The sequence below is a fragment of the Macaca thibetana genome, chromosome 6 (assembly GCF_024542745.1).
Source record: "Macaca thibetana thibetana isolate TM-01 chromosome 6, ASM2454274v1, whole genome shotgun sequence".
NCBI classification, from domain to species: Eukaryota; Metazoa; Chordata; class Mammalia; order Primates; family Cercopithecidae; genus Macaca; species Macaca thibetana.
Genome location: NC_065583.1, coordinates 28,284,770 through 28,308,539, shown reverse-complemented (window position 1 = coordinate 28,308,539; position 23,770 = coordinate 28,284,770).

Sequence of the window (23,770 nt, the reverse complement as noted above, 5' to 3'; positions counted from 1 at the left end):
AAGGAGGTAAAAAAAAAAAAGAGCATTTAGACCAGGATGTTATAAGCTGGGGTCCACAGAGCTCTACTTAGAGGTCATGGATAGGCCTCAGCGGTCTCATTAATAGCGAGAGGTTATGCAGATTCATTTATGTTCATTTTTAAACATTGGTTTTATTAGTTATTTTTTCTAGAGAAGACGGTAGAAAATGTTCATCAATGCTTTTCAAGGATTCAAAATGTTTAAAGGCCACTGATTTATATCAACAGTTATTTATATGTGAGCATACAAGTGAGCACAGGATAGTCAAGTGATCACATGGGATTGTTTGGCTAGCGAGAAGAGGAGCTGCTGGACACCAAGTCTTCCCATTCTGAATCCAGTGCTAGCATGCTGCTTCTAAACTACCAACAATGTTGGTATTTCTTCTCTGGCTACCTTTGATCTAGAGCCTATAACTAGGGTATGAAAAATAATTAAAAAAAATTTTTAAAAACATAAAATGTGTTGCTTAAGAGTAGGAGGTTTATGTATTGAGTGTATTTACATCTTAATAGCCAGAACGGTATGATAGAGTACTCAGTGGAAAAATTTTGAATAGAAGAGTATTTTAGTTCGAGTTCTTCCAAAAAGAGATGTGAGAGAAGCGGTTGGATATAAGTAGTCTAATCTACTTTGGGAGCACTATGAGAATGGGGAGAGTGAGACAGGGAAGGAACACATCAGTAATTGACATGTTAATAAGAGGGATATCACTGTAGGCAAATATAGCACAATCTTGGGGACCTTGGTGGGCTCAGAGTTATCCCATCAGAGAAGTTAAGATGGGTCCCTTATCTTCTGACTTCTGCCTTTCATCAGGTGAGGGTTTCCCTTGGCCATAAAAGAACCTCAGGTAGATATGGAAATAGTCTACCTGTAATTCCCAGGGTAGGCCAAGGGCATATGGACAGCGTTTCACAACATCTGCTAAAAGGTGTTTTAGGAGTTAAGAAGGTTGTATCTGTGGACTAAAATACTGTTGGATCAGAACATTTTAGGAATAAAGGGGAACTCAGAAGTCATCTGATGTCACAACCCTTTTTCTACAACTTACGCAAAGATACCCTCTATAATATCCCTTAAAATAGTGATCTCTGCTATTCTCATCAATGTTATGAAGCACATCACATGCAGATATAGGTTTCTTGTCTATTTTTTTGTTTTGTTTTCTTGCTGCAGAGTCATCCCTGTATGATTCTGATTTTATTTATGTAGAATCAGAATCTACTGGAATCTTCCACTGGTGACCAACTTCCCTTCTGAATCTATACAATACATATTTAAAGTCTTTTTTAGAGGAGAGCCTGTAGAAGCCACCCCCCAAGATGGCCCCCAATGACCCCTGACTCCTAGTATTTATGCCCTTGTAGAGTTTTCTCTTACGGTGGATAAGGCTGACTTATGTGTCCAATAGAATTTTATGGAAATGACAGAATAAGGCTTCCAAGACTAGGTCATAAATGTCATTGCGGTTTCCATCTTCTTCTCTTGGATTGTGCACTCTGGGGGAAAAACTGACTGCCATGTTGTTAGGACACTCAAGAAGCCCTGTGGAGAGGTCTACATGATTAAGAACTGAGTCCTTCTGCCAACAGCCATGTGAGTAAGCTATTTTGGAAGTGGATTCTCCATTGCCAGCCAAGTCTTCAGAGGACAGCAGCTGCAGCCAGCAATTTGATTACAACTTCATGAGAGACCCTGAGCCAGAAACACCTAGCTATGCTGCTCCCAGGTTCTCGGCATTCAGAAACCGTGTAAGACAATACATCCTGATTCTTTCAAGCCACTGAGTTTTGGGCTAACGTGTTACATAGCTTGGATATCTAGTACTTAGCCTTTTTGTTATTTAAAGACAGCTACTCCCAATCATGTAGTTGAATAAACACTCACATTTGCTTTCTTTCTTCATGTGGTTTAGTTTTCTACTTTATTGCTCTATCATGAAACCATTCTTATATGTAAATACCATTTTTAGTGTCGGTCTGTACAAGTCAAATCTCTTTGTTGAAAGTGACAGAAACCAAATTCAGACAGTATATGCATAAAAGTGGGAGATGTATTGTCTCATATAATCAAATTTCCGGAAAAAAAGATGATCTGGCCTTAGAGACAGCTGAAACCAGGGACTTAAATGATACGTGACCTCTCTGTCTCTTTTTTCTACTTTTTTCTAACCTAGCTTTTGCTTTATTCTCAAATCTGCTGTCCCCAGAAAATTATAATCTTTTAATGTAGCTTTCATACTCAGAGCTGTGTAACCAGAGACCAAAGTTCTCCCCTACCAGACAGTTCTGTCTTAAAGAATCTCAGGAAAGAATTGCAACTTGTCTACCTTAGATCATGTTCCTATCCTTAGACCACTGTGACCAGGAACACTTTATCATGCCCAAATAGATCATATGTGTACCTCTGTGGCTAGAAGCATACTGGACAGAGGCTCATGAAAGTGCAGGAGGAGTAATTAACTTTAAAATGTAAGTGACCTATGGACAGAAGAAACCATAAATAACTTCTGCCATCTTAACTGGATGTTATGACCCTGTTGTGTTTGAATTTGTGTGAAATAAACAGAGATGATTTTTTGGTTGTCAGATCAGTACATCTCGTATAATAAATAAGGTAAGGTGTTCAGGAATAAGATCTCTGGAATAAAATAGAATAGTTAAGAGCATGGTTGGTGGTAATAAGAAAATCTATTCTTATTTAAGTTAGCGGTTTCACTGACACAAGGGACAACAGGAGGTGGAGAACATCATATCAAAGAAGAAAGACTGGTCAGATGTGTGCTTGAAATTCTAAGAGAGAAACATAGAAGTCAATGCTTAAGGCCATGGCTTCTCAATCAAAGCTGTGTTGCGTTGGAATCACAGTCCTTTGCAAGGTAGTTTGAGAAATTCATCTCAAATAGATAAGCTATTATGGTTTATAAAATATTTCCTTTTATATGCACCAAGTTGGGCTTTTAGTCACCCCTATAATAGCCATATTGTTAGTACACATCCCCAAAGACTGTATATCCTCATGGTTAGAAAGATGGTCACCTGAACAGTCAGCCTAAATTTGAAACTTTGATTTGCTACTTATTAGATGTATACTATTAAGCAAGTTATTTAATATATGTCTCAATTGTGCTTGTAGAATTTGGAATTATAACAGTAATACTATTTTATCAAGATTGTATTAATTCAATGAATATATACAAAATTCTCAGAATAGCATCTGACATATACTAAGTGCTACATAGACATTAGCAATTGACACTATTATTATTGTTATTATCCTTGAATTGGGGCAAAAAGTTTGTACTTACATTTATCCCCACAGAAATTTATGCATACCCTAGGATACCCTGATGTGAATGTGTCACCCATCTGAACAGCATCTGTCCCATATGTTAATGAAGACAAGAATGTGAAAGTTACCATTCTAAGCATTCTGTGGACTTGATCATAGTATCTAGTAAGAGATTGGCAAAGCAATCAACTTGTAATGATTTGTGGGACATTTTGGCTGGAAATAGAGACCTCTTAAAGAATGAAACATCTATCTTGTTATGTGTTAACATCTGTTCTGTTTGCATGTAGATCTGTTTTTAAGTAATACAAGAACAAATATATCACAATGTACTTCCATAAGAAAAGAACATTCATCTGTGGGTTGTTGGTTTTCTAATTGCAGTAGCAAAGATTTAAATCATATTTTGGACCCAAACATATCCATCATAAAAGCTAATCTTTGTACTAATGTCCATTTTTATCCAAGTACGGTGCATAATTAAATGCCAGCACTGAGAAGCACTGTATTTAGAAAAGAACAAGGCAAGATTATCAACCACAGCTATGTATATACTCCTCCAGCTCAAATATTTCAGACCATACACACTTGCTACTCCCATTGCTTGTTTTTAAAAATATTTTCAGACAAAATGTGTGTATTATATTTTTAAATATATGGCAATTGGATCATTACATCACATAATCACAAAATTTTAAAAACTAAGTGATGTTTAAAGATCACTCAGTACATCTAAGCCTCCTTTTGCCAGTTACGTTGAATACCTCTATCTCAAGTCACAGAATAACTCATGGAAGGTATGAAACACGTGCAAGCACTATCCCATGGCAATCGTTACCAATTCTCTGTAAAGCCTAAATGAGCATCAGAATCCTTTTCCACACAGTAAACCAGGTGGCCACTTCAAATCAATAAAAATCAGTGTAAAAACTGAAATCTGTTTACTTTGCCCTAATGATAGTTAGCTAAACAGAACCCAGGATACCCAATTTTCATATTAATATGATTGTACCATTAAAATTTCTCAGTTATAAACTATTTGTACTAGATTTGTCCATCTCAACACTATTTTGTTGAGTGTTCATGAAGAATCTGTTCATGTGAGTGAATCTATTAGTGAAAATTCTTTCCTGGACCCAGTCACTGATAAAGTCCCACACTGAAAGTTACATTTTCTTTGTGATGAGGCATAATTCACATACCATACAATTCACACTTTTAAAGTGCCCAATTTAGTGGACTTTATAGAGTCACAACGTTGTACAACATTACCTCTAAATCAAACCCCATGTCCATCAGCAGTCACTCTCCATTCCTTGCTCTCCTTTTCCCCACCCCACCCCCTGGAAATCACTAACCTAGTTTCTGTCTTTATAGATCTGCCTATTCTGGACATTTCATACCAGTAGAATCATACAATATGCCTTCTATGTCTAGTTTTTTACACTTTGCACAATGTTTTCAAGGTTCATCCATGTTGTTGCATGTATCAGCACTTCATTCCTTTTCTATAGATGAATAATATTCCGTTGTATGATATGCCACATTTTTTGTATTCATTCAACAGTTGATGGGCATTTGAGTTGTTTCTATTTTTGGCTATTACAAGCAATTATGCTATCAACATTCAAGTCAAGTTTTAAATGTCAAATGTTGACTATTCTTTAGATATTCACCAAGGAGTGAAATTACTTGGACGTAAGGTAACTCTGTTTAACTTTACATTGGCATTGGCATGTTTGAGGGTTCCAATTTCTCCACATCCTCACCAATACTTGCTATTGTCTCTCTTTTTGCTTATATCCATCCCAGTGGGTATGACTGTTATCTCATTGTGGTTTTGGTTGTCATTTATCCAATAACTAATAATATTGAATATCTTTTCACATGCTTATTGACCATTTGTATGTCTTCTTTGAAGAAGTGTTTATTCAGATTCTTTGCCCATTTTTGAATTTAACCATTGATTTTTTTACTGTTGATTTGTAAGAGTTATTATATTTGTGATTACTTGACCCTTATCAGATATATTATTTGCAAATTTTTTTTCCAGTATGTGGGGTTTTTTTTTTTACTTTTTTGATAATGTCCTTCATGTACAAAAGTATTAGTTTTGATGATGCCCAATTTATCTATCCTTTCATGGGTTGCTTCTAATTGTGGTGTCATATCTAAGACACCATTGTCTAATCCAAGGTCACCGCGATTCACCCCATGCTTTCTTTCAAGAGTTTTAGGGAGGAGGGAGGGATGGCATTGGGACTTATAACTGATGTAAATGACGAGTTGATGGGTGCTGACGAGTTGATGGGTGCAGCACACCAACATGGCACATGTATACATATGTAACAAACCTGCACGTTGTGCACATGTACCCTAGAACTTAAAGTATAATTTTAAAAAGTTTTATAGCATTAGCGCTTATATTTGTGTTTTTGATTAATACCAACTGAACTTCAAGAGTACAAAAATCGTTGTTCCTATATAGCTCCATTCCCTTTCCCCTCTTTCACACAGTTATTCGCATACAAATTACATCTTTATACATTGTATGCCCATTGACACAGATGTATGGCTTTCACTTTATGCCATTGCCTTTGTAGCTCTGTTTATTTTTCTTCATTCTTTTTTTGTTTTATTCTACAAACTGTATGATCTCAATTGACCTATCTTTCAGTTTGCCGACTCTTTCTTCTGCTTGCTCAAATCTGCTGTGGAGCTCCTCTGGTTAAATTTATTTCACCTGCTGTACTTTATAACATTAGAATTTCTGACCGGTTCTTTTCTATAATTTTGTCTCTTTCTGCATATTCCCTATTTCCTGAGATACTGTTCTCATATTTTGTTTGTTTAGACTTGTTTTCCCTCAGTTCTGAGCATATTTAAAATAGCCAGTATGAAGTCTTGTCTAATAAGTACAGTGTCTGGGCTCCCTTAGGAACAGTTGCTTTTCTTCCTCTATTTCTGGACTGTACATTCTTGTTTCTAGGTATGTCTTGTAATTGTTTTGCTGTTGCTGTTGTTGTTATTGTTGTTAAAAACTAGACATTTTAACCTGGCATGGGGGCTCATGCCTGTAATCCCAGCACTTGGGAGGTCAAGGCAGGTGAATCACTTCAACCCAGGAGTTCAAGACCAGCCTGAGCAACATGGTAAAACCCTGTCTCTACCAAAATGATAACTTAAAAAAATACAAAAATTAGCCGGGCATGGTGGTACATGGCTATAGTCCCAGCTACCTGGGAGGCTGAGATGGGAAGACAGCTTGAGCCTAGGAGGTGGAGGTTGCAGTGAGCTGAGATTGCGCCACTGCACTTTAACCTGGACAACAGAATGAGAACCTGTCTCAAAAATAAAACAAAACAAAAAGTGGATATTTTAAGTAATATAAAGTGGCAAATTTGAAAATCAATTTCTTCCTCATCCCCAGGATTTGCTGTTCTTTGTTGGCTTGTTTTGTGACTTTTCTGAACTAATTCTCTAAAACCTGTATTCTATCCTTTGTGTGGCCACTGAAGTCTCAGCTTAGGTATCTTAGTGCTCAGCTTGCACATAGCCTCAAGGTCAGCCAGAAATAGAGCCCAGGGCCTTCCCAGGTCTTGGCTGAATATTTACACAGCCCTCAACATGCACACAGCTCTATGCATGTGCATGGTCTTCTAGATTCCAGAAGTATGTCAAAGACTTTCAAAGACCTCTATGGACATCTCATTCCCCAGTTTTCTTTTTAAAATTTTTGGTTAGCCTATTGTTTGCCTCAGCTGTTACTCATTACCTCAAAATGCTACAATGTTAAAAAAAAAAAAAAAGTTGCCTCTGATTATTTTTAACAAACACTCAGGAAAAATACTCTTCACACTGGGTAACTTCCATGTCAGGCTTAATGAAGGCAGTCTTGTGAATCACTTCTTCCAAGAAATCACCAGGTATGTGAAATAATAATAATTCTCTTACAATGGAACTTTGAAGGAGTTTAACCCTGTCCTGCCCCCTCCACTGGCTGCCAGGTGACTGGTTTCCATTGTTTACTTTCAAAGCTGATGCAGAGCTGGGGGTGGAGGTGAAAATAGGACAAATTAAAATGCCATACAACTGCTATTCTTACCAATATTCAGTCATTTTTCTTGAATAAATGCTCCTCAGATTTATAGAGGTCTTTGGTTAATTTTTAGAGTTTTGAAAAAGTTGATTCTGACAAATTTTCCCATGTGCTTTTTGCTTTTATAGATAAGATGATTTTTCATAAATCCATACTCTATTTTATCTGATGTCACAAACTATATTTATATTGATGTCACAAACTATATACATTATTGTTTGTATAGATTATATAGATTTATAGAATCAGAAGTCTTTATCATGGCTTATGATCTGAGCCCCTTGCCTTCTTCTTAAAAGTTATGTCCTATCTAGCTTTCCCTAATTTACAATGAACTATTCCTATGGCTCCGTTTCCACACCTCGAATATTCCAAGTCATTTACTCATCACAGCCTATGTGCTTGGTATTCTCTCTGTCTGGAGTCTCCTTCCCCTAGAAGAAACTTCTCATCCCTCTGGTCTCACCTCAGATATCACCTTCTCAGAGAGGCTATCCCTGACCACTCTTTCCAAAAAAGCTCTTTCTACTTACTCTATATACAGCCCTCCCACCTCTAGGTTATCTTTATTACATTATGGGTTTTTTTCATTCACAGTTTTTATTAAACTCCACAATTACAATGTTTGTGTCACTCATTTTATTTGTTTCTTCCAGTATAATGTGAGTTTCATGAGGATAGGGACCCTGTTAGCCCTATGTATCTCTATATTCTCTTGGCCTGCACAGTTATTAGCACATACTAGATGTACAATAGTAGATAGATGAATGATGAGAATTCTACTTAGTATCAATAACATTCCTGGGTTTAGAATCCTACAAGTATACTCTATCTTTCAGTTAAATTCTAAGGACAAATCAATCAAGATATGAGAAGGAACCAATTACACTAAGAAAATTTCTTCTTTTGGGGAAAACTTGATAGGAAAGAAAGATTTCTTGTCTAAAGATTGGGATAGATTGCTCACTTTTGCCATGACCTAGAACAAAGCACCATTTTTAACTTAGTCTCCAATTTCCTCATCTGTAAAATCACAAGGTTGAATCAGGTGATCTCATAGTGTCTTCCACCCTCTACCCCCCATTTTTGGAGTCTCACAATGCACCGTTATTACCAATTAGAGAGAAAACTACTTTAACTTTGGAATGTAAAATTGATTCCAAATGCCACATAATGAAAGAATAAATACGAAACACCAGGGTACTACTTTAACAGAATCTTTTTTATGTCCATAATGGTATTTTATTATTATTATTATTTTTGCTAGGAACATTTTGAAGTTTATAGCTCTAGAATAAAACATACAGTCTTGCATCTAGTTAAGCAACTTATGGCTATTGTATTCTAAACTGCTCTACAATGCCACTGAGAATAAATTTGCTGAGATTTATGTTATTTTATTTTTTATTTTAAATGACAGAAGCTGTGAATGAAGTTCGCCAAGTGACAAAAGAAACTTGAGGTTGGTCTTCACATGGGTTGCACAGTAAACTGGCATATTTCTCTGGCTCTCAGAAGCTCTGGCTCTTATCTCAAAAGACCAACTCAAAGTCAAAAACTTTATAGGGCTCTTAAGTCAGAAAAATACAGGAAAGAAGGTAATCAACAAATAACAAGAAAATTTCCAAGTCTGAAGTAGAACAAACAGTATTTACACAACGTTGATTTTTCTAGATCTGGATAATGAAGTTGGGTTACTTCGGATAGACAGAGGCCAGGTGGGTGAATCAAGTGAATGATTTACGTATATTTTCGGACGTTATAATTTCTCAACCAACTCTCCCATGGATTGAAATTTCCCTGTGTGCATAGCACAGAGCTTCTTATAAAACAGGCAAAATAGATTCAAGTTAAATGGGGATTTGGTCATTACTTTGGTTAAATAGGGATTTAGTCCATCTCAAAACAAGAAAAGCTTACCCACTTCAAATTTCTGCCTGGGAGCTAAAGAACACTGCCCCATCTAGAGGTACTCCTTTCTTTCAAGAGCACTTAGTATGTGCCACATGGTTGCTACAATTCTCTGCATTGGGAGACCTGTAATGTGGGCCCATCTAGGCTCAGGATAAGAGGCAGGTAGAATACATGTTGTACACAGATTGACCTCTATAAAATTGCTTAAAAATTGTTCAACATAAAGTCCACTTAACTAGATTAAAGACTTTTTAGAGGATTTTGCACTAACTGAAACCAGGGTTTCTAAATCTTGGTACTATTGACATTTGGTGCTGGCTAATTCTTTGTTGTGGAGGGTTTTCCTGTGCACTGAAGGATGTTTAGCAGCATCCCTGGCCTCTATCTATGAGTTTCCAGTACCACCTCCCCTGCCACAAAGTTTGACAACCAAAACTGTCACTAGACATTGACAAATGTCTTATGATGGTCAAAGTCACTCCTGATTGACAGAAACTGAACAAAGAACACCCTAGAGTATGCCAATAACCAGCTTACAAAGGAAACCAGAGCTTTGAATCACTCTTTGGCTCAATAACATAATATTTCATTTATTCAATAACTATTCTCATATCTTCATTACAGAAACATTTCTAGCATAGTAATGGCTACTTTTTGAGCAGTTTCTCCATGCTGAGTGTTTTACATGTTTTGGCTCATTTAAATTTCACAGGGACCCTATAAGGTATGAAGATGAGTAGTAGTAAAACCTGGATTTGGATTCAGATTTTATTTACCCGCCAAGCTCTTAAATCCTTCCCTTACTGCTGGTGGTTCTCATGACCTTGGAAATTTTGTAGATAAAAGAACACAGTGGTTAAGAGTACAGGTTCTGAAGACTTACTGCCTAGATCTAAATCTTGTCTCAACAAATTCTTAGCTGTATAAGCTTGAGCAAATTCTTTAAGCTCTCTGAGTTTTTGTTTTTGTTTTTGTTTTTCCCATAGAAACCATCCCCTCAGAAGATTGCTGTGAGGATTACATGAGATATGTATGCAAACACCTGGCATATAGAAAGTGCCCAACTACTATGAGCTTAGGTTTCAAAATCATATGCCTAGCAGGACTAGAAAGTAATGTCAGGAGTAGAGTGGGCTTAGGCATTGCATTAAGGAGTGGTGTGGACTGTGGTGTACTATTAATATACAGGTCATACTCTGTCTATAGGTTTTCCAGCCAATCTTTTTCTTTCTTTCTTTCTTTTTTTTTGAGACGGAGGCTTGCTCAGTCACCCAGACTGGAGTGCAATGGTGCTATCTCAGCTCACTGTAACCTCTGCCTCCTGGGTTCAAGAGATTCTCCTGCCTCAGCCTCCTGAGTATCTGGGTGCACGCCACCATGTCCAGCTAATTTTTGTAGAGACAAGGTTTCACCATGTTCATCAGGCTGATCTCGAACTCCTGACCTCGTGATCCACCCACCTCAGCCTCCCAAAGTGCTGGGATTACAGGCATAAGCCACTGCGCCAGGCCCAGTCAATCTTTTTTAAAGCAGGTATAAGCCACAAAACTTGTATTGCCAGAATGGATTGAGATTATGAGCCCTGTGTTTATCAGTGAGGTAACTGAAGCTCAGAGAAGCAGAGAAACTTGTGAGGGTTCCGTTCCTCAGCGGTGGGATTTTACATGGAACCTAGGCTTCTTTGCATCTTTGGCTCTGTGTCATACTCCTGCCCTAGATGTATTTCCTCCCACTCGTCAAAAAAACCTCTTGCTTTTATTTCTGTAAATAAATTCTGATTTCTTCATGAGCTGAAAAGATGTATTAATATAGGGACTTGAGCAGTGCTTATGGTATGGGATTGCTGCTGCCAGGGCATGTGAGCATTTAAATTGCTCCCCACTGGGCGTCAGAAACCCCAGTGACAGACTGCAGAGTGCTCCAGCATGAGGATTATAGTTTTCTACAGGGATGAGAAGGGCCAAGGCTTGCGAATAAATGCAACCACCAATTAGACTCCTTCAACACTAGATTTAATTTAGAGGCTTTAAAACAAACAAGTTTGTTTTCGTTTAAATATCTGATTTTTTAAGGCCACCACCCTTTAAACTGTTTTTTTCTTTTGATCCCAAGTGGTTGGTGGAACTTGAGAATGAAAAATTTATATTTGACAGACTCATACCTCTTTGATATATAAAGTAGCTTAAGAGTCCAGAAAAATCCCCAATATTGTGTATGATTTTCCAAATATTTCTGCTAGTTTATCCCACTATGAACACACACACACACACACACACACACACGCAACTCTACTCTCTCCTTAATTATTATCCTATTATTCAGTAAGGCAGAGGTCATAATTGTTTTATTCATCTTTGTATCTTTAGCACAAAAAAAAAAAAAAAAGTCTGGCATATCTTCTCTTTCCCTGTTCTTAATTACTTCCTTAAAACTTCTAGCCATTCATACTAGGACTAGTCTCTTGGTTATGTGAAAAAGAGCCTCTATGTCTTTTGAAAGACTGTTTCATAATTCCTCAATGTCTTTTCTTTTATAGCCCAAATATTATTTTCTCCTTCTATGATGTGATTTCAGATACCTATAAGACATTGATCATGCTATTTGAGCTATTCAACAACTTGTTTGTTTTTACTTAAATTCTGTGGCAGAGACTTCTAGTTGCTCTCAAAATCCTCAACACCCATAAACCATTTCTTCTTATACATAATGTCCTATATATAATGTAGGCACATGTTCACTCCTGACCCCACACCAGCTAGCAACTTCTTTTCCCAGCCTTCTTGTGTAAGTTATGACTATGTGGCTATCCTAGAAAATAAAATGGGAATGAAAGTGATGTGTACAACTTCTGAGTCATGATCCTAAAGGGATCTACTCTCTCTTTCCCTTTTCATCCTGCCGCCTGGATTATGGATAAGGTAGAAGCCATTTTAGACCATGCAGATGAGGGACTTCACCTTAGGAATGGCAGGACAACAAATTAAGAAGACGGGGTCCCTGGATAATCTTACAGAGTAGAGATGTTATTCAGCTTTGGACGGATCACCTTTAGACAATTACTCAATAAATATGTGTACCTTAATTTAAGCCACTGTTGAGTTGAAACAATTACGTGCATCTAGATTAACAGTCTCCTAGTAGGCCAGTCACAGTGGTTCACACCTGTAATCCCAGCACTTTGGGAGACTGAGGCAGGTGGATCACCTGAGGTCAGTAGTTCGAACCAGCCTGGCCAACATGGCGAAACCCCATCTCTACTAAAAATACAAAAATTAGCTGGGCATGGTGGTGGGTGCCTGTAATCCCAGCTACTCAGGAGGCTGAGGCAGGAGAATTGCTTGAACCTGGGAGGCAGACGTTGTAGTGAGCTGAGATGGCGCCATTGCTCTCCGACCTGGGTGATAGGAGTGAAAACTCCGTTTAAAAAAAAAAAAAAAACCTAACCAAAGCAGTCTACTAATACAAGTTCCCTATATTTTGGTACCAGTGATGAAGTTCAATAGATTAAAAACTACCTTAAATTTAAGTTATTGATTTAGCATTTGAGGAGTAAATGGAGAAGATATAAACTTTGCAAACTAAAGCTGGTGGCTTTTATTGTGCTATGTGATAGCTCACAAAGCAGATCAGTTGTTTTTTGCAGCAGCAGTTTGATATTGAAACCTCATTATATTTCTTCATCCCAAATCCAATCCCCAATTCCTCTCTGTTGTGGGCCTTGGTGCATGAGCCACTGCACCAGGCCCAGCCAATCTTTTTTAAAGCAGGTATAAGCCACATAACTTGCATTGCCAGAATGGATTATGCATAATTATGGATATTGCAGTTTTTCTCCATCCTCACATCCAGCCTTTTACTATGTGATAAGCATGTCCCATGCATTTGAATTTGTAAGATTTTATGTTTTAAATACTGTTTAAAACCTGAAATACCAGATACACCATCTTCCGGTCAGAGATTTCCTTCAAGTTTGATATTAATCCATTCATCAAATTTGCAGAGACAATTTTTCAGTTGTACTCAAAGGGAAATTGCCTTTAATTGCTCAAATAACTGAGTCTTTCTTACTGTTCATACACAAACACACACAATCATCTTAACATAGCTACATGTTAGTAAGGCATTTATGTTGGTTTTTTATGGTTTGTATGCTAATCTTTAAACCAGGGTTCAACAAACTTGACCCATTAGCCAAATATGGCCCTTCTCTTTCTTTTTTTAAATAAAGTTTTATTGGAACGTAACTATCCCCATTTGTTTATGTATTGTCTGTCTGTGGCTGCTTTTGTGCTACTATGGCAAAGTCAAGTAGTTACCACAAAGATTACATGGCCACAAAGGATAAAGATTTACTCTCTGGCCCTATGCAGAAAATGTTCTCTAATCCCCGTTCTAGGTAAGTGTTTCCAATCTTTTTTTTCCATGAATGTTCCCACAAGGGACCTTTTGAGACATTTTGTTTTGTTTTGTTTTTTTCATTACCCTGCCCTGTGAAATTTTAATGCCACAGATATACCAGATATTTGTGTGTGTACCCTGAGTGTATTTGTTCTTTGGACATAAAAATAGTAAGATTTCTCATCCCCTAAAATCCAATTGTTGCGCCCTCAGAGGCACTATTACTGTTATTGAGAATGCATTCTCTAGACCAGAATTTCTCAATTTCAGCACTCTTGATATTTTGAGACAAATAATTCTTTTTTTTTTTTTTTTTTTTTTTTTGAGACGGAGTCTTGCTCAGTGGCCCAGGCTGGAGTGCAGTGGTGCGATCTCGGCTCACTGCAAACTCTGCCTCCTGGGTTCACGCCATTCTCCTGCCTCAACCTCCCAAGTAGCTGGGACTATAGGCGCCCACCGCCACGTCCGGCTAATTTTTTGCATCTTTAGTAGAAACGGGGTTTCACCGTGTTAGCCAGGATGGTCTCGATCTCCTGACCTCGTGATCTACCCGCCTCCGCCTCCCAAAGTGCTGGGATTACAGATGTGAGCCACCGCGCCCACCACGGGACAAATAATTATTTATGGTAAATGCTATCCTGCGCATTGCGGGATGTTTAGCAACATCCCTGTCCTCTGCCCACCAAATGCAAGTAGCACTCCTCTACATAACCCAAAATGCCTCCAGACAATGCTAAATGCCTTGAGATCAAGAGGCAGGCAAAATTTTCACCAACTGAGAATTAATGATATCATTAAAAAATGAAGACTAACTTATATTACTACATCATAAACTTAATATGCTTTTCCTTATAATATTTACCATTAACAGAGAGTATCTTATCTCTTAGTTTATTATAGCTTCTTAACAGGGATCAAAAACTACATCTTCAAATACTTTATTCTAAATTTCCCTCCAAAACTGGCATTGTACTCATTGGCCAGAAGTTGATTCACTGTTCTTGCCTATCTCCAATAATTTATGACATTTTCTACTGTAATGAGGTTCTTCAAAAACTAGCCAAGAGTTCAGTAATCCTATTTAACAGTTCCCTCAGTGTGTTTATTCCAAGCCTGAAAATTTGAACTTTTTGAAAACAATTCTTATCATCCCTCTTATATATTGAGCTTTCTTTCTCCGCTAACAAAAACCATTCCACCATTTAATTTATAAGAATTACTATCATTGTCAGAAACCAAAAAAAAAAAAAAAAAAAGAGAATGGACTTGGCTTTTTTTAAATCATCAAATACATGAAATCATTTTCTAGATTTTTTTTGCCCTTAAAAAAAAAAATGTTTGTTGCCATTCAACCTCATCATATCACATAGAATTGGCTGGAAGACAAAATGACAGATAAGACACAATACTTTCCTGAGAGTGACAGGGGCATATTCAAGGTATTTTAGTGCCTTCCTTTGGAGCTGTCTAGAGGAACGACTGAGGATATGCACGTCCAAAAAAGGAAAGACATGTTTAACTCTGACTTTCTTGGTAGAATTACGTGTTTGTATCAAGGAATCATTTTAACCTAACTCTATCACATTTCTATGTAATTTGCTGGAACTTGGCTTTTACAAGGTAATAATCTAAGGGAAAAGTAAAATGATCCTTTAGAATTTCTTTAAGGTTTGGGAACAAGGAAAAACATAAATGATTAGAAAAGCAATTGGAAGTTATTGCAATGTCTGAAAGGTAGTACTGTAGGACACTTGAATCAAAGTTGGTTCCTTCAGTCAATCTTTCAATCAATCAAGCAAAGCCTATGCTTAACATCATGACATTGGCACTTTCTCACACTTAAGAGAATTAGGGTTTTTTCTTATGTTACCATCTATCCTGAACAATGGAAAATCTAAATGGCTTCATTTAAAAACCCTCATTACCTCTCTTTGTGATTTCTGAATAAATCATAAAACCTTTGCTCCAGCCTCCTGAAGCAGAAATAGATGTTTCATCAACTGCATTGTTTGGTCGTGCTTGAATGACCAAAATTACAGTGCAAGATTTCTACATTGTGCTGTGGTTGTACTGCTATCTGGTTTGAGGTACTAGCCTCTGTGTGTTCCTATTACTACATTTGTCTCCTACCCTGAACTGTGGCTCTACTAACTTTATCTCCCACATGTTTTCTTTGCTTCAGAAAACCTTGTCTCTGTATCATAAGACTAAAACAAGCCCTGAACTCAGAGTTTAAAGATCTGGGTTGTTATTCTAACTCTGCCACTCACCAGACCAGCCATGTGACTTGGGTAAAACCCTTCCTTTGGCTGTGCCTAATTCTCCCCCAACACTACAAATAGTATTTGATCATAAAACAGAAAAGTTTATGTAAGGGTATAAGACATGGTTGGATCCAGGGGTTCTAACAATATTGTCAGAACTCTGTGAGTCCATAAAAGGAAAGCTTTCCTCTGATAGGCTGTCTGCGTGGTTGAGCCTAGCAGATGAAGGCTTTTATTTTCCCAGGTGCAATCCTGGTAGAGAGAGAAAATATTCCATTTCATCATTTTCAGCACACATCCTAGGATTAAGCATCATTTCCTGTCTTGCATCATGTACCTGGCCTTTAACAGCCACCGTGGTCAGGACAATGGGTTGATTTAACTACAGTCTCTAAGACCCCAGAGACCACTAAGACAATATGATATGAGATGGAGAGATGGGAGAATTCTCCAAGAGGAAAATGAAGATGCTAAAATAGAAGAAAGAAGAACATATACTTTGCTGGACACAAGAAGAGAGGTTACTGCAGATAGAAAAGCAGCTCTCTCTTTGGTGCAAATGTTGCTTTACAAACCAATATTTTAATCTCATTCCCACCTCTGCAGCCATCACTTAAGAACATTAGCCTTGATAATTATTGAGGCAGGGGCATGCCCAAGATGGCCAAATAAGAACAGCTCCAGCCTCCAGCTCCCAGCGTGAGCGACACAGAATATGGGTGATTTCTGCATTTCCAACTGAGGTACCGGGTTCATCTCACTGGGGCATGTCAGACAGTTGGTGCAGGACAGTGGGTGCAGCCCAAGGAGCGAGAGCCAAAGCAGGGCAAGGCATCATCTCACCTGGGAAGTACAAGGGGGAAGGGAATTCCTTTTCCTAGCCAAGAGAAACCTTGACACACAACACCTGGAAAATTGGGTCACTCTCATCCTAATACTGCGCTTTACCAAGGGTCTTAGCAAATGGGACACCAGGAGATTATATCCCACACCTGGCTTGGAGGGTCCCACACCCACGGAGCCCCCACACCCACAGAGCCTCCCTCATGGCTAGCACAGCAGTCTGAGATCTAACTTCAAGGCAGCAGGGAGGCTGGGGGAGGGGTGCCTGCCATTGCTGAGGCTTAAGTAAGTAAACAAAGCAGCCTGGAAACTCGAATTGGGTGGAGTCCACTGCAGCTGAAGGAGGCCTGCCTACCTCTGTAGACTCCACCTCTGGGCACAGGGCATAGCCAAACAAAAGGAAGCAGAAACCTCTGTAGATGTAAATGTCCCTGTCTGCCAGCTTTGAAGAGAGTAGTGATTCTCCCAGCACGGAGGTTGAGATCTGAGAACGGACAGAATGCCTGCTCAAGTGGGTCCCTGACCCCCTGAATAGCCTAACTGGGAGACATTCCCCCTAGGTGCAGACTGACACCTCACACCTCACAGGGCAGGGTACACCTCTGAGACGAAGCTTACAGAGCAAGAATCAGACAGCAACAGTTGCTGTCCAGCAATATTCTCTCTTCTGCAGCCTCCGCTGCTGATACCCAGGCAAACAGGGTCTGAAGTGGACCTCAAGCAAACTCCAGCAGACCTGCAGCTGAGGATCCTGACTGTTAGAAGGAAAACTAACAAACAGAAAGGACATCCACACCAAAACCCCATCTGTATGTCACCGTCATCAAAGACCAAAGGTAGATAAAACCACAAAGATGTGGAAAAAGCAGTGCAGAAAAGCTGGAAATTCAAAAAATCAGAGTGCCTCTACCCCTCCAAAGGAATGCAGCTCCTCACCAGCAACAGAACAAAGCTGGACGGAGAATGACTTTAACAAGTTGAGAGAAGAAGGCTTCAGTCGATCAAACTTCTCAGAGCTAAAGGAGGAACTACAAATCCAGCGCAAAGACAGTAAAAACCATGAAAAAAGATTTGACGAATGGATGACTAGAATCACCAATTCAGATAAGTCCATAAACTACCTGATAGAGATGAAAACCATGACACGAGAACTACGTGACAAATGCACGACCTTCAGTAATGGATCAATCGACTGGAAGAAAGAGTATCAGTGATTGAAGATCAAATGAATGAAATGAACTGAGAAGAGAAGTTTAGAGAAAAAAGAGTAAAAAGAAATGAACAAAACCTCCAAGAAATATGGGATTATGTGAAAAGACCAAATTTACATCTGATTGGTGTGCCGGAAAGTGATGGGGAGAATGGAATCAAGTTGGAAAACACTCTGCAGGATATTATCTAGTAGAACTTCCCCAACCTAGCAAGGTAGGCCAATATTCAAATTCAGGAAATACAGAGAATGCCACAAAGATACTCCTCGAGAAGAGCAATGTGAAGACACGTAATTGTCAGATTCACCAAAGTTGAAATGAAGGAAAAAATGTTAAGGGCAGCCAGAGAGAAAGGTCGGGTTACCCACAAAGGGAAGTCCATCAGACTAACAGCAGATCTCTCGGCAGAAACTCTCCAAGCCAGAAGAGAGTAGGGGCCAATATTCAAAGGTTTTTTTTTGTTTTTTGTTTTTTGTTTTTTGTTTTTTTTTGAGACAGATTCTTGCTCTCTCACCCAGGCTCGAGTGCAGTGGCACAAGCTCGGCTCACTGCAAGCTCCGCCTCCCAGGTTCATGCCATTCTCCTACCTCAGCCGCCTGAGAAACTGGGACTACAGGCGCCTGCCACCATGCCCAGCTAATTTTTTGTATATTTAGTAGAGACAGGGTTTCACTGTGTTAGCCAGGATGGTCTCGATCTCCTGACTTCGTGATCCGCCCGCCTCGGCCTCCCGAAGTGCTGGGATCAGAGGCATGAGCCACTGCACCCGGCTCAACATTCTTAAAGAAAAGAATTTCCAACCCAAAATTTCATATCAGCCAAACCAAGCTTCATAAGTGAAGGAGAAATAAAATCCTTTACAGAAAAGTAAATGCTGAGAGATTTTGTCACCACATGGCCTGCCCTACAAGAGCTCCTGAAGGAAGCACTAAACATGGAAAGGAACAACCAGTACCAATCATTGCAAAAACATGCCAAAATGTAAAGATTGTCGATGGTAGGAAGAAACTGCATCAACTAATGAGCAAAATAACCAGCAAACATCATAATGATAGGATCAAGTTCACACATAACAATATTAACCTTAAATGTAAATGGACTAAATGCTCCAATTAAAAGACACAGACTGGCAAATTGGATAAAGAGTCAAGACACATCAGTTTGCTGTAATCAGGAGACCCATCTCACATGCAGAGACACACATAGGCTCAAAATAAAGGGATGGAGGAAGATCTACCAAGCAAATGGAAAACAAAAAAAGGCGGGGTTGCAATTCTAGTCTGTGATAAAACAGACTTTAAACCAACAAACATCAAAAGAGACAAGGCCATTACATAATGATAAAGGGATCAATTCAACAAGAAGAGCTAACTATCCTAAATATATATGCACCTAATACGGGAGCACCCAGATTCATAAAGCAAGTCCTCAGAGACTTACAAAGAGACTTAGACTCCCACACAATAATAATGGGAGACTTTAACACCCCACTGTCAACATCAGACAGATCAACGAGACAGAAAGTTAACAAGAATATCCAGGAATTGAACTCTACTCTGCACCAAGCGGACCTTACAGACATCTACAGAACTCTCCACCCCAAATCAACAGAATATACATTCTTCTCAGCACCACATCACACTTATAACAAAAATGGACCACGTACTGGGAAGTAAAGCACTCATCAGCAAATGTAAAAGAACAGAAATTATAACAAATTGTCTCTCAGACAGCAGTGCAATCAAACTAGAACTCAGGACTAAGAAACTCAATCAAAACCACTCAACTACATGGAAACTGAACAACCTGCTCCTGAATGACTACTGGGTACATAACGAAATAAAGGCAGAAATAAAGATGTTCTTTGAAACCAATGAGAACAAAGATACAACATACCAGAATCTCTGGGACACATTTAAAGCAGTGTGTAGAGGGAAATTTGTAGCACTAAATGCCCACAAGAGAAAGCAGGAAAGACCTAAAATTGACACCCTAACATCACAATTCAAAGAACTAGAGAAGCAAGAGCAAACACATTCAAAAGCTAGCAGAAGGCAAGAAATAACTAAGATCAGAGCAGAACTAAGATCAGAGCAGAGATAAAGACACAAAAAACCCTCCAAAAAAATCAATGAATCCAGGAGCTGGTTTTTTGAAAAGATCAACAAAATTGATAGACAGCTAGAAAGACTAATAAGGAAGAAAAGAGAGAAGAATCAAATAGACACAATAAAAAATGATAAAGGGGATATCACCACCAACTCCACAGAAATACAAACTACCATCAGAGAATACTATAAACACCTCTACACAAACAAACTAGAAAACCTAGAAGAAATGTATAAATTCCTGGACACATACACTCTCCCAAGACTAAACCAGGAAGAAGTTGAATCCCTGAATAGACAAATAGTAGGCTCTGAAACTGAGGCAATAATTAATAGCCTACCAACCAAAAAAAGTCCAGGACCAGATGGATTCACAGCCAAATTCTACCAGAGGTACAAGGAGGAGCTGGTACCATTCCTTCTGAAACTATTCCAATTAATAGAAAAAGAGGGAATCCTCCCTAACTCATTTTATGAGGTCAACATCATCCTGATATCAAAGCCTGGCAGAGACACAATAAAAAAAGAGAATTTTAGACCAATATCCCTGATGAACATCGATACAAAAATCCTCAATAAAATACTGGCAAACCGAATCTAGCAGCACATCAAAAAGCTTATCCACCATGATTAAGTGGGCTTCATCCCTGGGATGCAAGGCTGGTTCAACATACGCCAATCAATAAACATAATCCAGCATATAAACAGAACGAAAGACAAAAACCACACGATTATCTCAATAGATGCAGAAAAGGCCTTTGACAAAATTCAACATCCTTCATGGTAAAAACTGTCAATAAATTGGGTATTGATGGAACGTATCTCAAAATAATGAGCTATTTATGTCAAACCCACAGCCAATATCATACTGAATGGGCCAAAACTGGAAGCATTCCCTTTGAAAACTGGCACAAGACAGGGATGCCCTCTCTCACCACCCCTATTCAACATAGTGTTGGAAGTTCTGGCTAGGGCAATCAGGCAGGAGAAAGAAATAAAGGATATTCAATTAGGAAAAGAAGAAGTCAAATTGTCCCTGTTTGCAGATGACATGATTGTATATTTAGAAAACCCCATTGTCTCAGCCCAAAATCTCCTTAAGCTGATAAGCAACTTCAGCAAAGTCTCAGGATACAAAATCAATGTGCAAAATTCACAAGCATTCTTATACACCAATAACAGACAAACAGACAGCCAAATCATGAATGAACTCCCATTCACAATTGCTTCAAAGAGAATAAAATAACTAGGAATCCAACTTACAAGGGATGTGAAGGACCCCTTCAAGGAGAACTACAAACCACTGCTTAATGAAATAAAAGAGGACACAAACAAATGGAAGAACATTCCATGCTCATGGATAGGAAGAATCAATATCGTGAAAATGGCCATACTGCCCAGGGTAATTTACAGATTCAATGCCATCCCCATTAAGCTACCAATGACTTTCTTCACAGAATTGGAAAAAACTACTTTAAAGTTCATATGGAACCAAAAAAGAGCCTGCATTGCCAAGACAATCTTATGTCAAAAGAACAAAGCTGGAGGCATCACGCTACCTGACTTCAAACTATACTACAAGGCTACAGTAACCAAAACAGCATGGTACTGGTAACAAAACAGAGATATAGACCAATGGAACAGAACAGAGCCCTCAGAAATAATATCACACATCTACAACCATCTGATCTTTGACAAACCTGACAAAAACAAGAAATGGGGAAAGGATTCCCTATTTAATAAATGGTGCTTGGAGAACTGGCTAGCCATAAGTAGAAACCTGAAACTGGATCTCTTCCTTACTCCTTATACAAAAATTAATTCAAGATGGATTAGATACTTAAATGTTAGACCTAAAACCATAAAAACCCTAGAAGAAAACCTAGGCAATACCACTCAGGACATAGGCATGGGCAAGGACTTCATGTCTAAAACACCAAAAGCAATGGCAACAAAAGCCAAAATTGACAAATGGGATCTAATTAAACTAAAGAGCTTCTGCACAGCAAAAGAAACTACCATCAGAGTGAACAGGCAACCTACAGAATAGGAGAAATTTTTTGCAATCTACTCATCTGACAAAAGGTTAATATCCAGAACCTACAAAGAACTCAAACAAATTTACAAGAAAAAAATAAACAATCCCATCAAAAAGTGGGCAAAGGATATGAACAGACACTTCTCAAAAGAAGACATTTATGTAGCCAACAGAGACATGAAAAAATGCTCATCATCACTCGCCATCAGAGAAATGCAAATCAAAACCACAATGAGATACCATGTCACACCAGTTAGAATGGCAATCATTAAAAAGTCAGGAAACGACAGTTGTTGCAGAGGATATGGAGAAATAGGAACACTTTTACACTGTTGGTGGGACTGTAAACTAGTTCAACCATTGTGGAAGACAATATGGTGATTCCTCAAGGATCTAGAACCAGAAATACCATTTGACCCAGCCATCCCATGACTTGGTATATATCCAAAGGATTATAAATCATGCTGCTATAAAGACACATGCACACATATGTTTACTGCAGCACTATTCACAATAGCAAAGACTTGAAATCAACCTAAATATCCATCAGTGACAGACTGGATTAAGAAAATGTGGCACATATACACCATGGAATACTATGCAGTCATAAAAAAGGATGAATTCGTGCCTTTGTAGGGACATGGATGCAGCTGGAAACCATCATTCTCAGCAAACTTTCACAAGAACAGAAAATTAATCACCACATGTTCTCACTCATTGGTGGGAATTGAACAATGAGATCACTTGGACACAGGAAGGGGAACATCACACACCGGGGCCTATGCGGGGAAGGGGAGGGGGGATGGATAACATTAGGAGATATGCCTAATGTAAATAACAAGTCAACGGGTGCAGCACACTAACATGGCACAAGTATACATATGTAACAAACCTGCACATTGTGCACATGTAACCTAGAACATAAAGTATAATAATAATAAAAAAAGAACATTAGTCTCACCTACCAATGCCTACTTTTGACCATGCAGCAGATACCTCAGCCTCAGAATTTTGAGACGCACTGCTGCAGGCCTTTCCCCAGGACTATCTGGCTCTTAGAAGTTCATCAAGGGAGAAAATCATTCGTGTATGAGAATTCATCCGTGAGTAAGTAAATTATTGGCCCTCTAGAATAGGGGCTTACAGCCCTGTTGTTCTATATTCTCATTTTTATCTATCATTGCTGCAAATTAGCATGTTGTAGAAATTATAAGAGTCATGAAAACACATTCCTAAAAACTGTGGACCAGTGGAACATTCTTTGGGGACTCCTGTTTAAGTTTCACCTTCGACCAGGCACGGTGGCTCATGCCTGTAATCCCAGCACTTTGGGAGGCTGAGATGGGTGGATCATGAGGTCAGGAGAACGAGACCATCTTGGCTAACATGGTGAAACTCCATCTCTACTGAAAATACAACAACAACAACAACAAAAATTAGCCGGGCTTGGTGGCGGGTGCCTGTAGTCCCAGCTACTGGGGATGCTGAGGCAGGAGAATGGTGTGAACCCGGAAGGCAGAGCTTGCAGTGAGCTGAGATCGCATCACTGCACTTCAACCTGAGCAACAAAGTGGGACTCC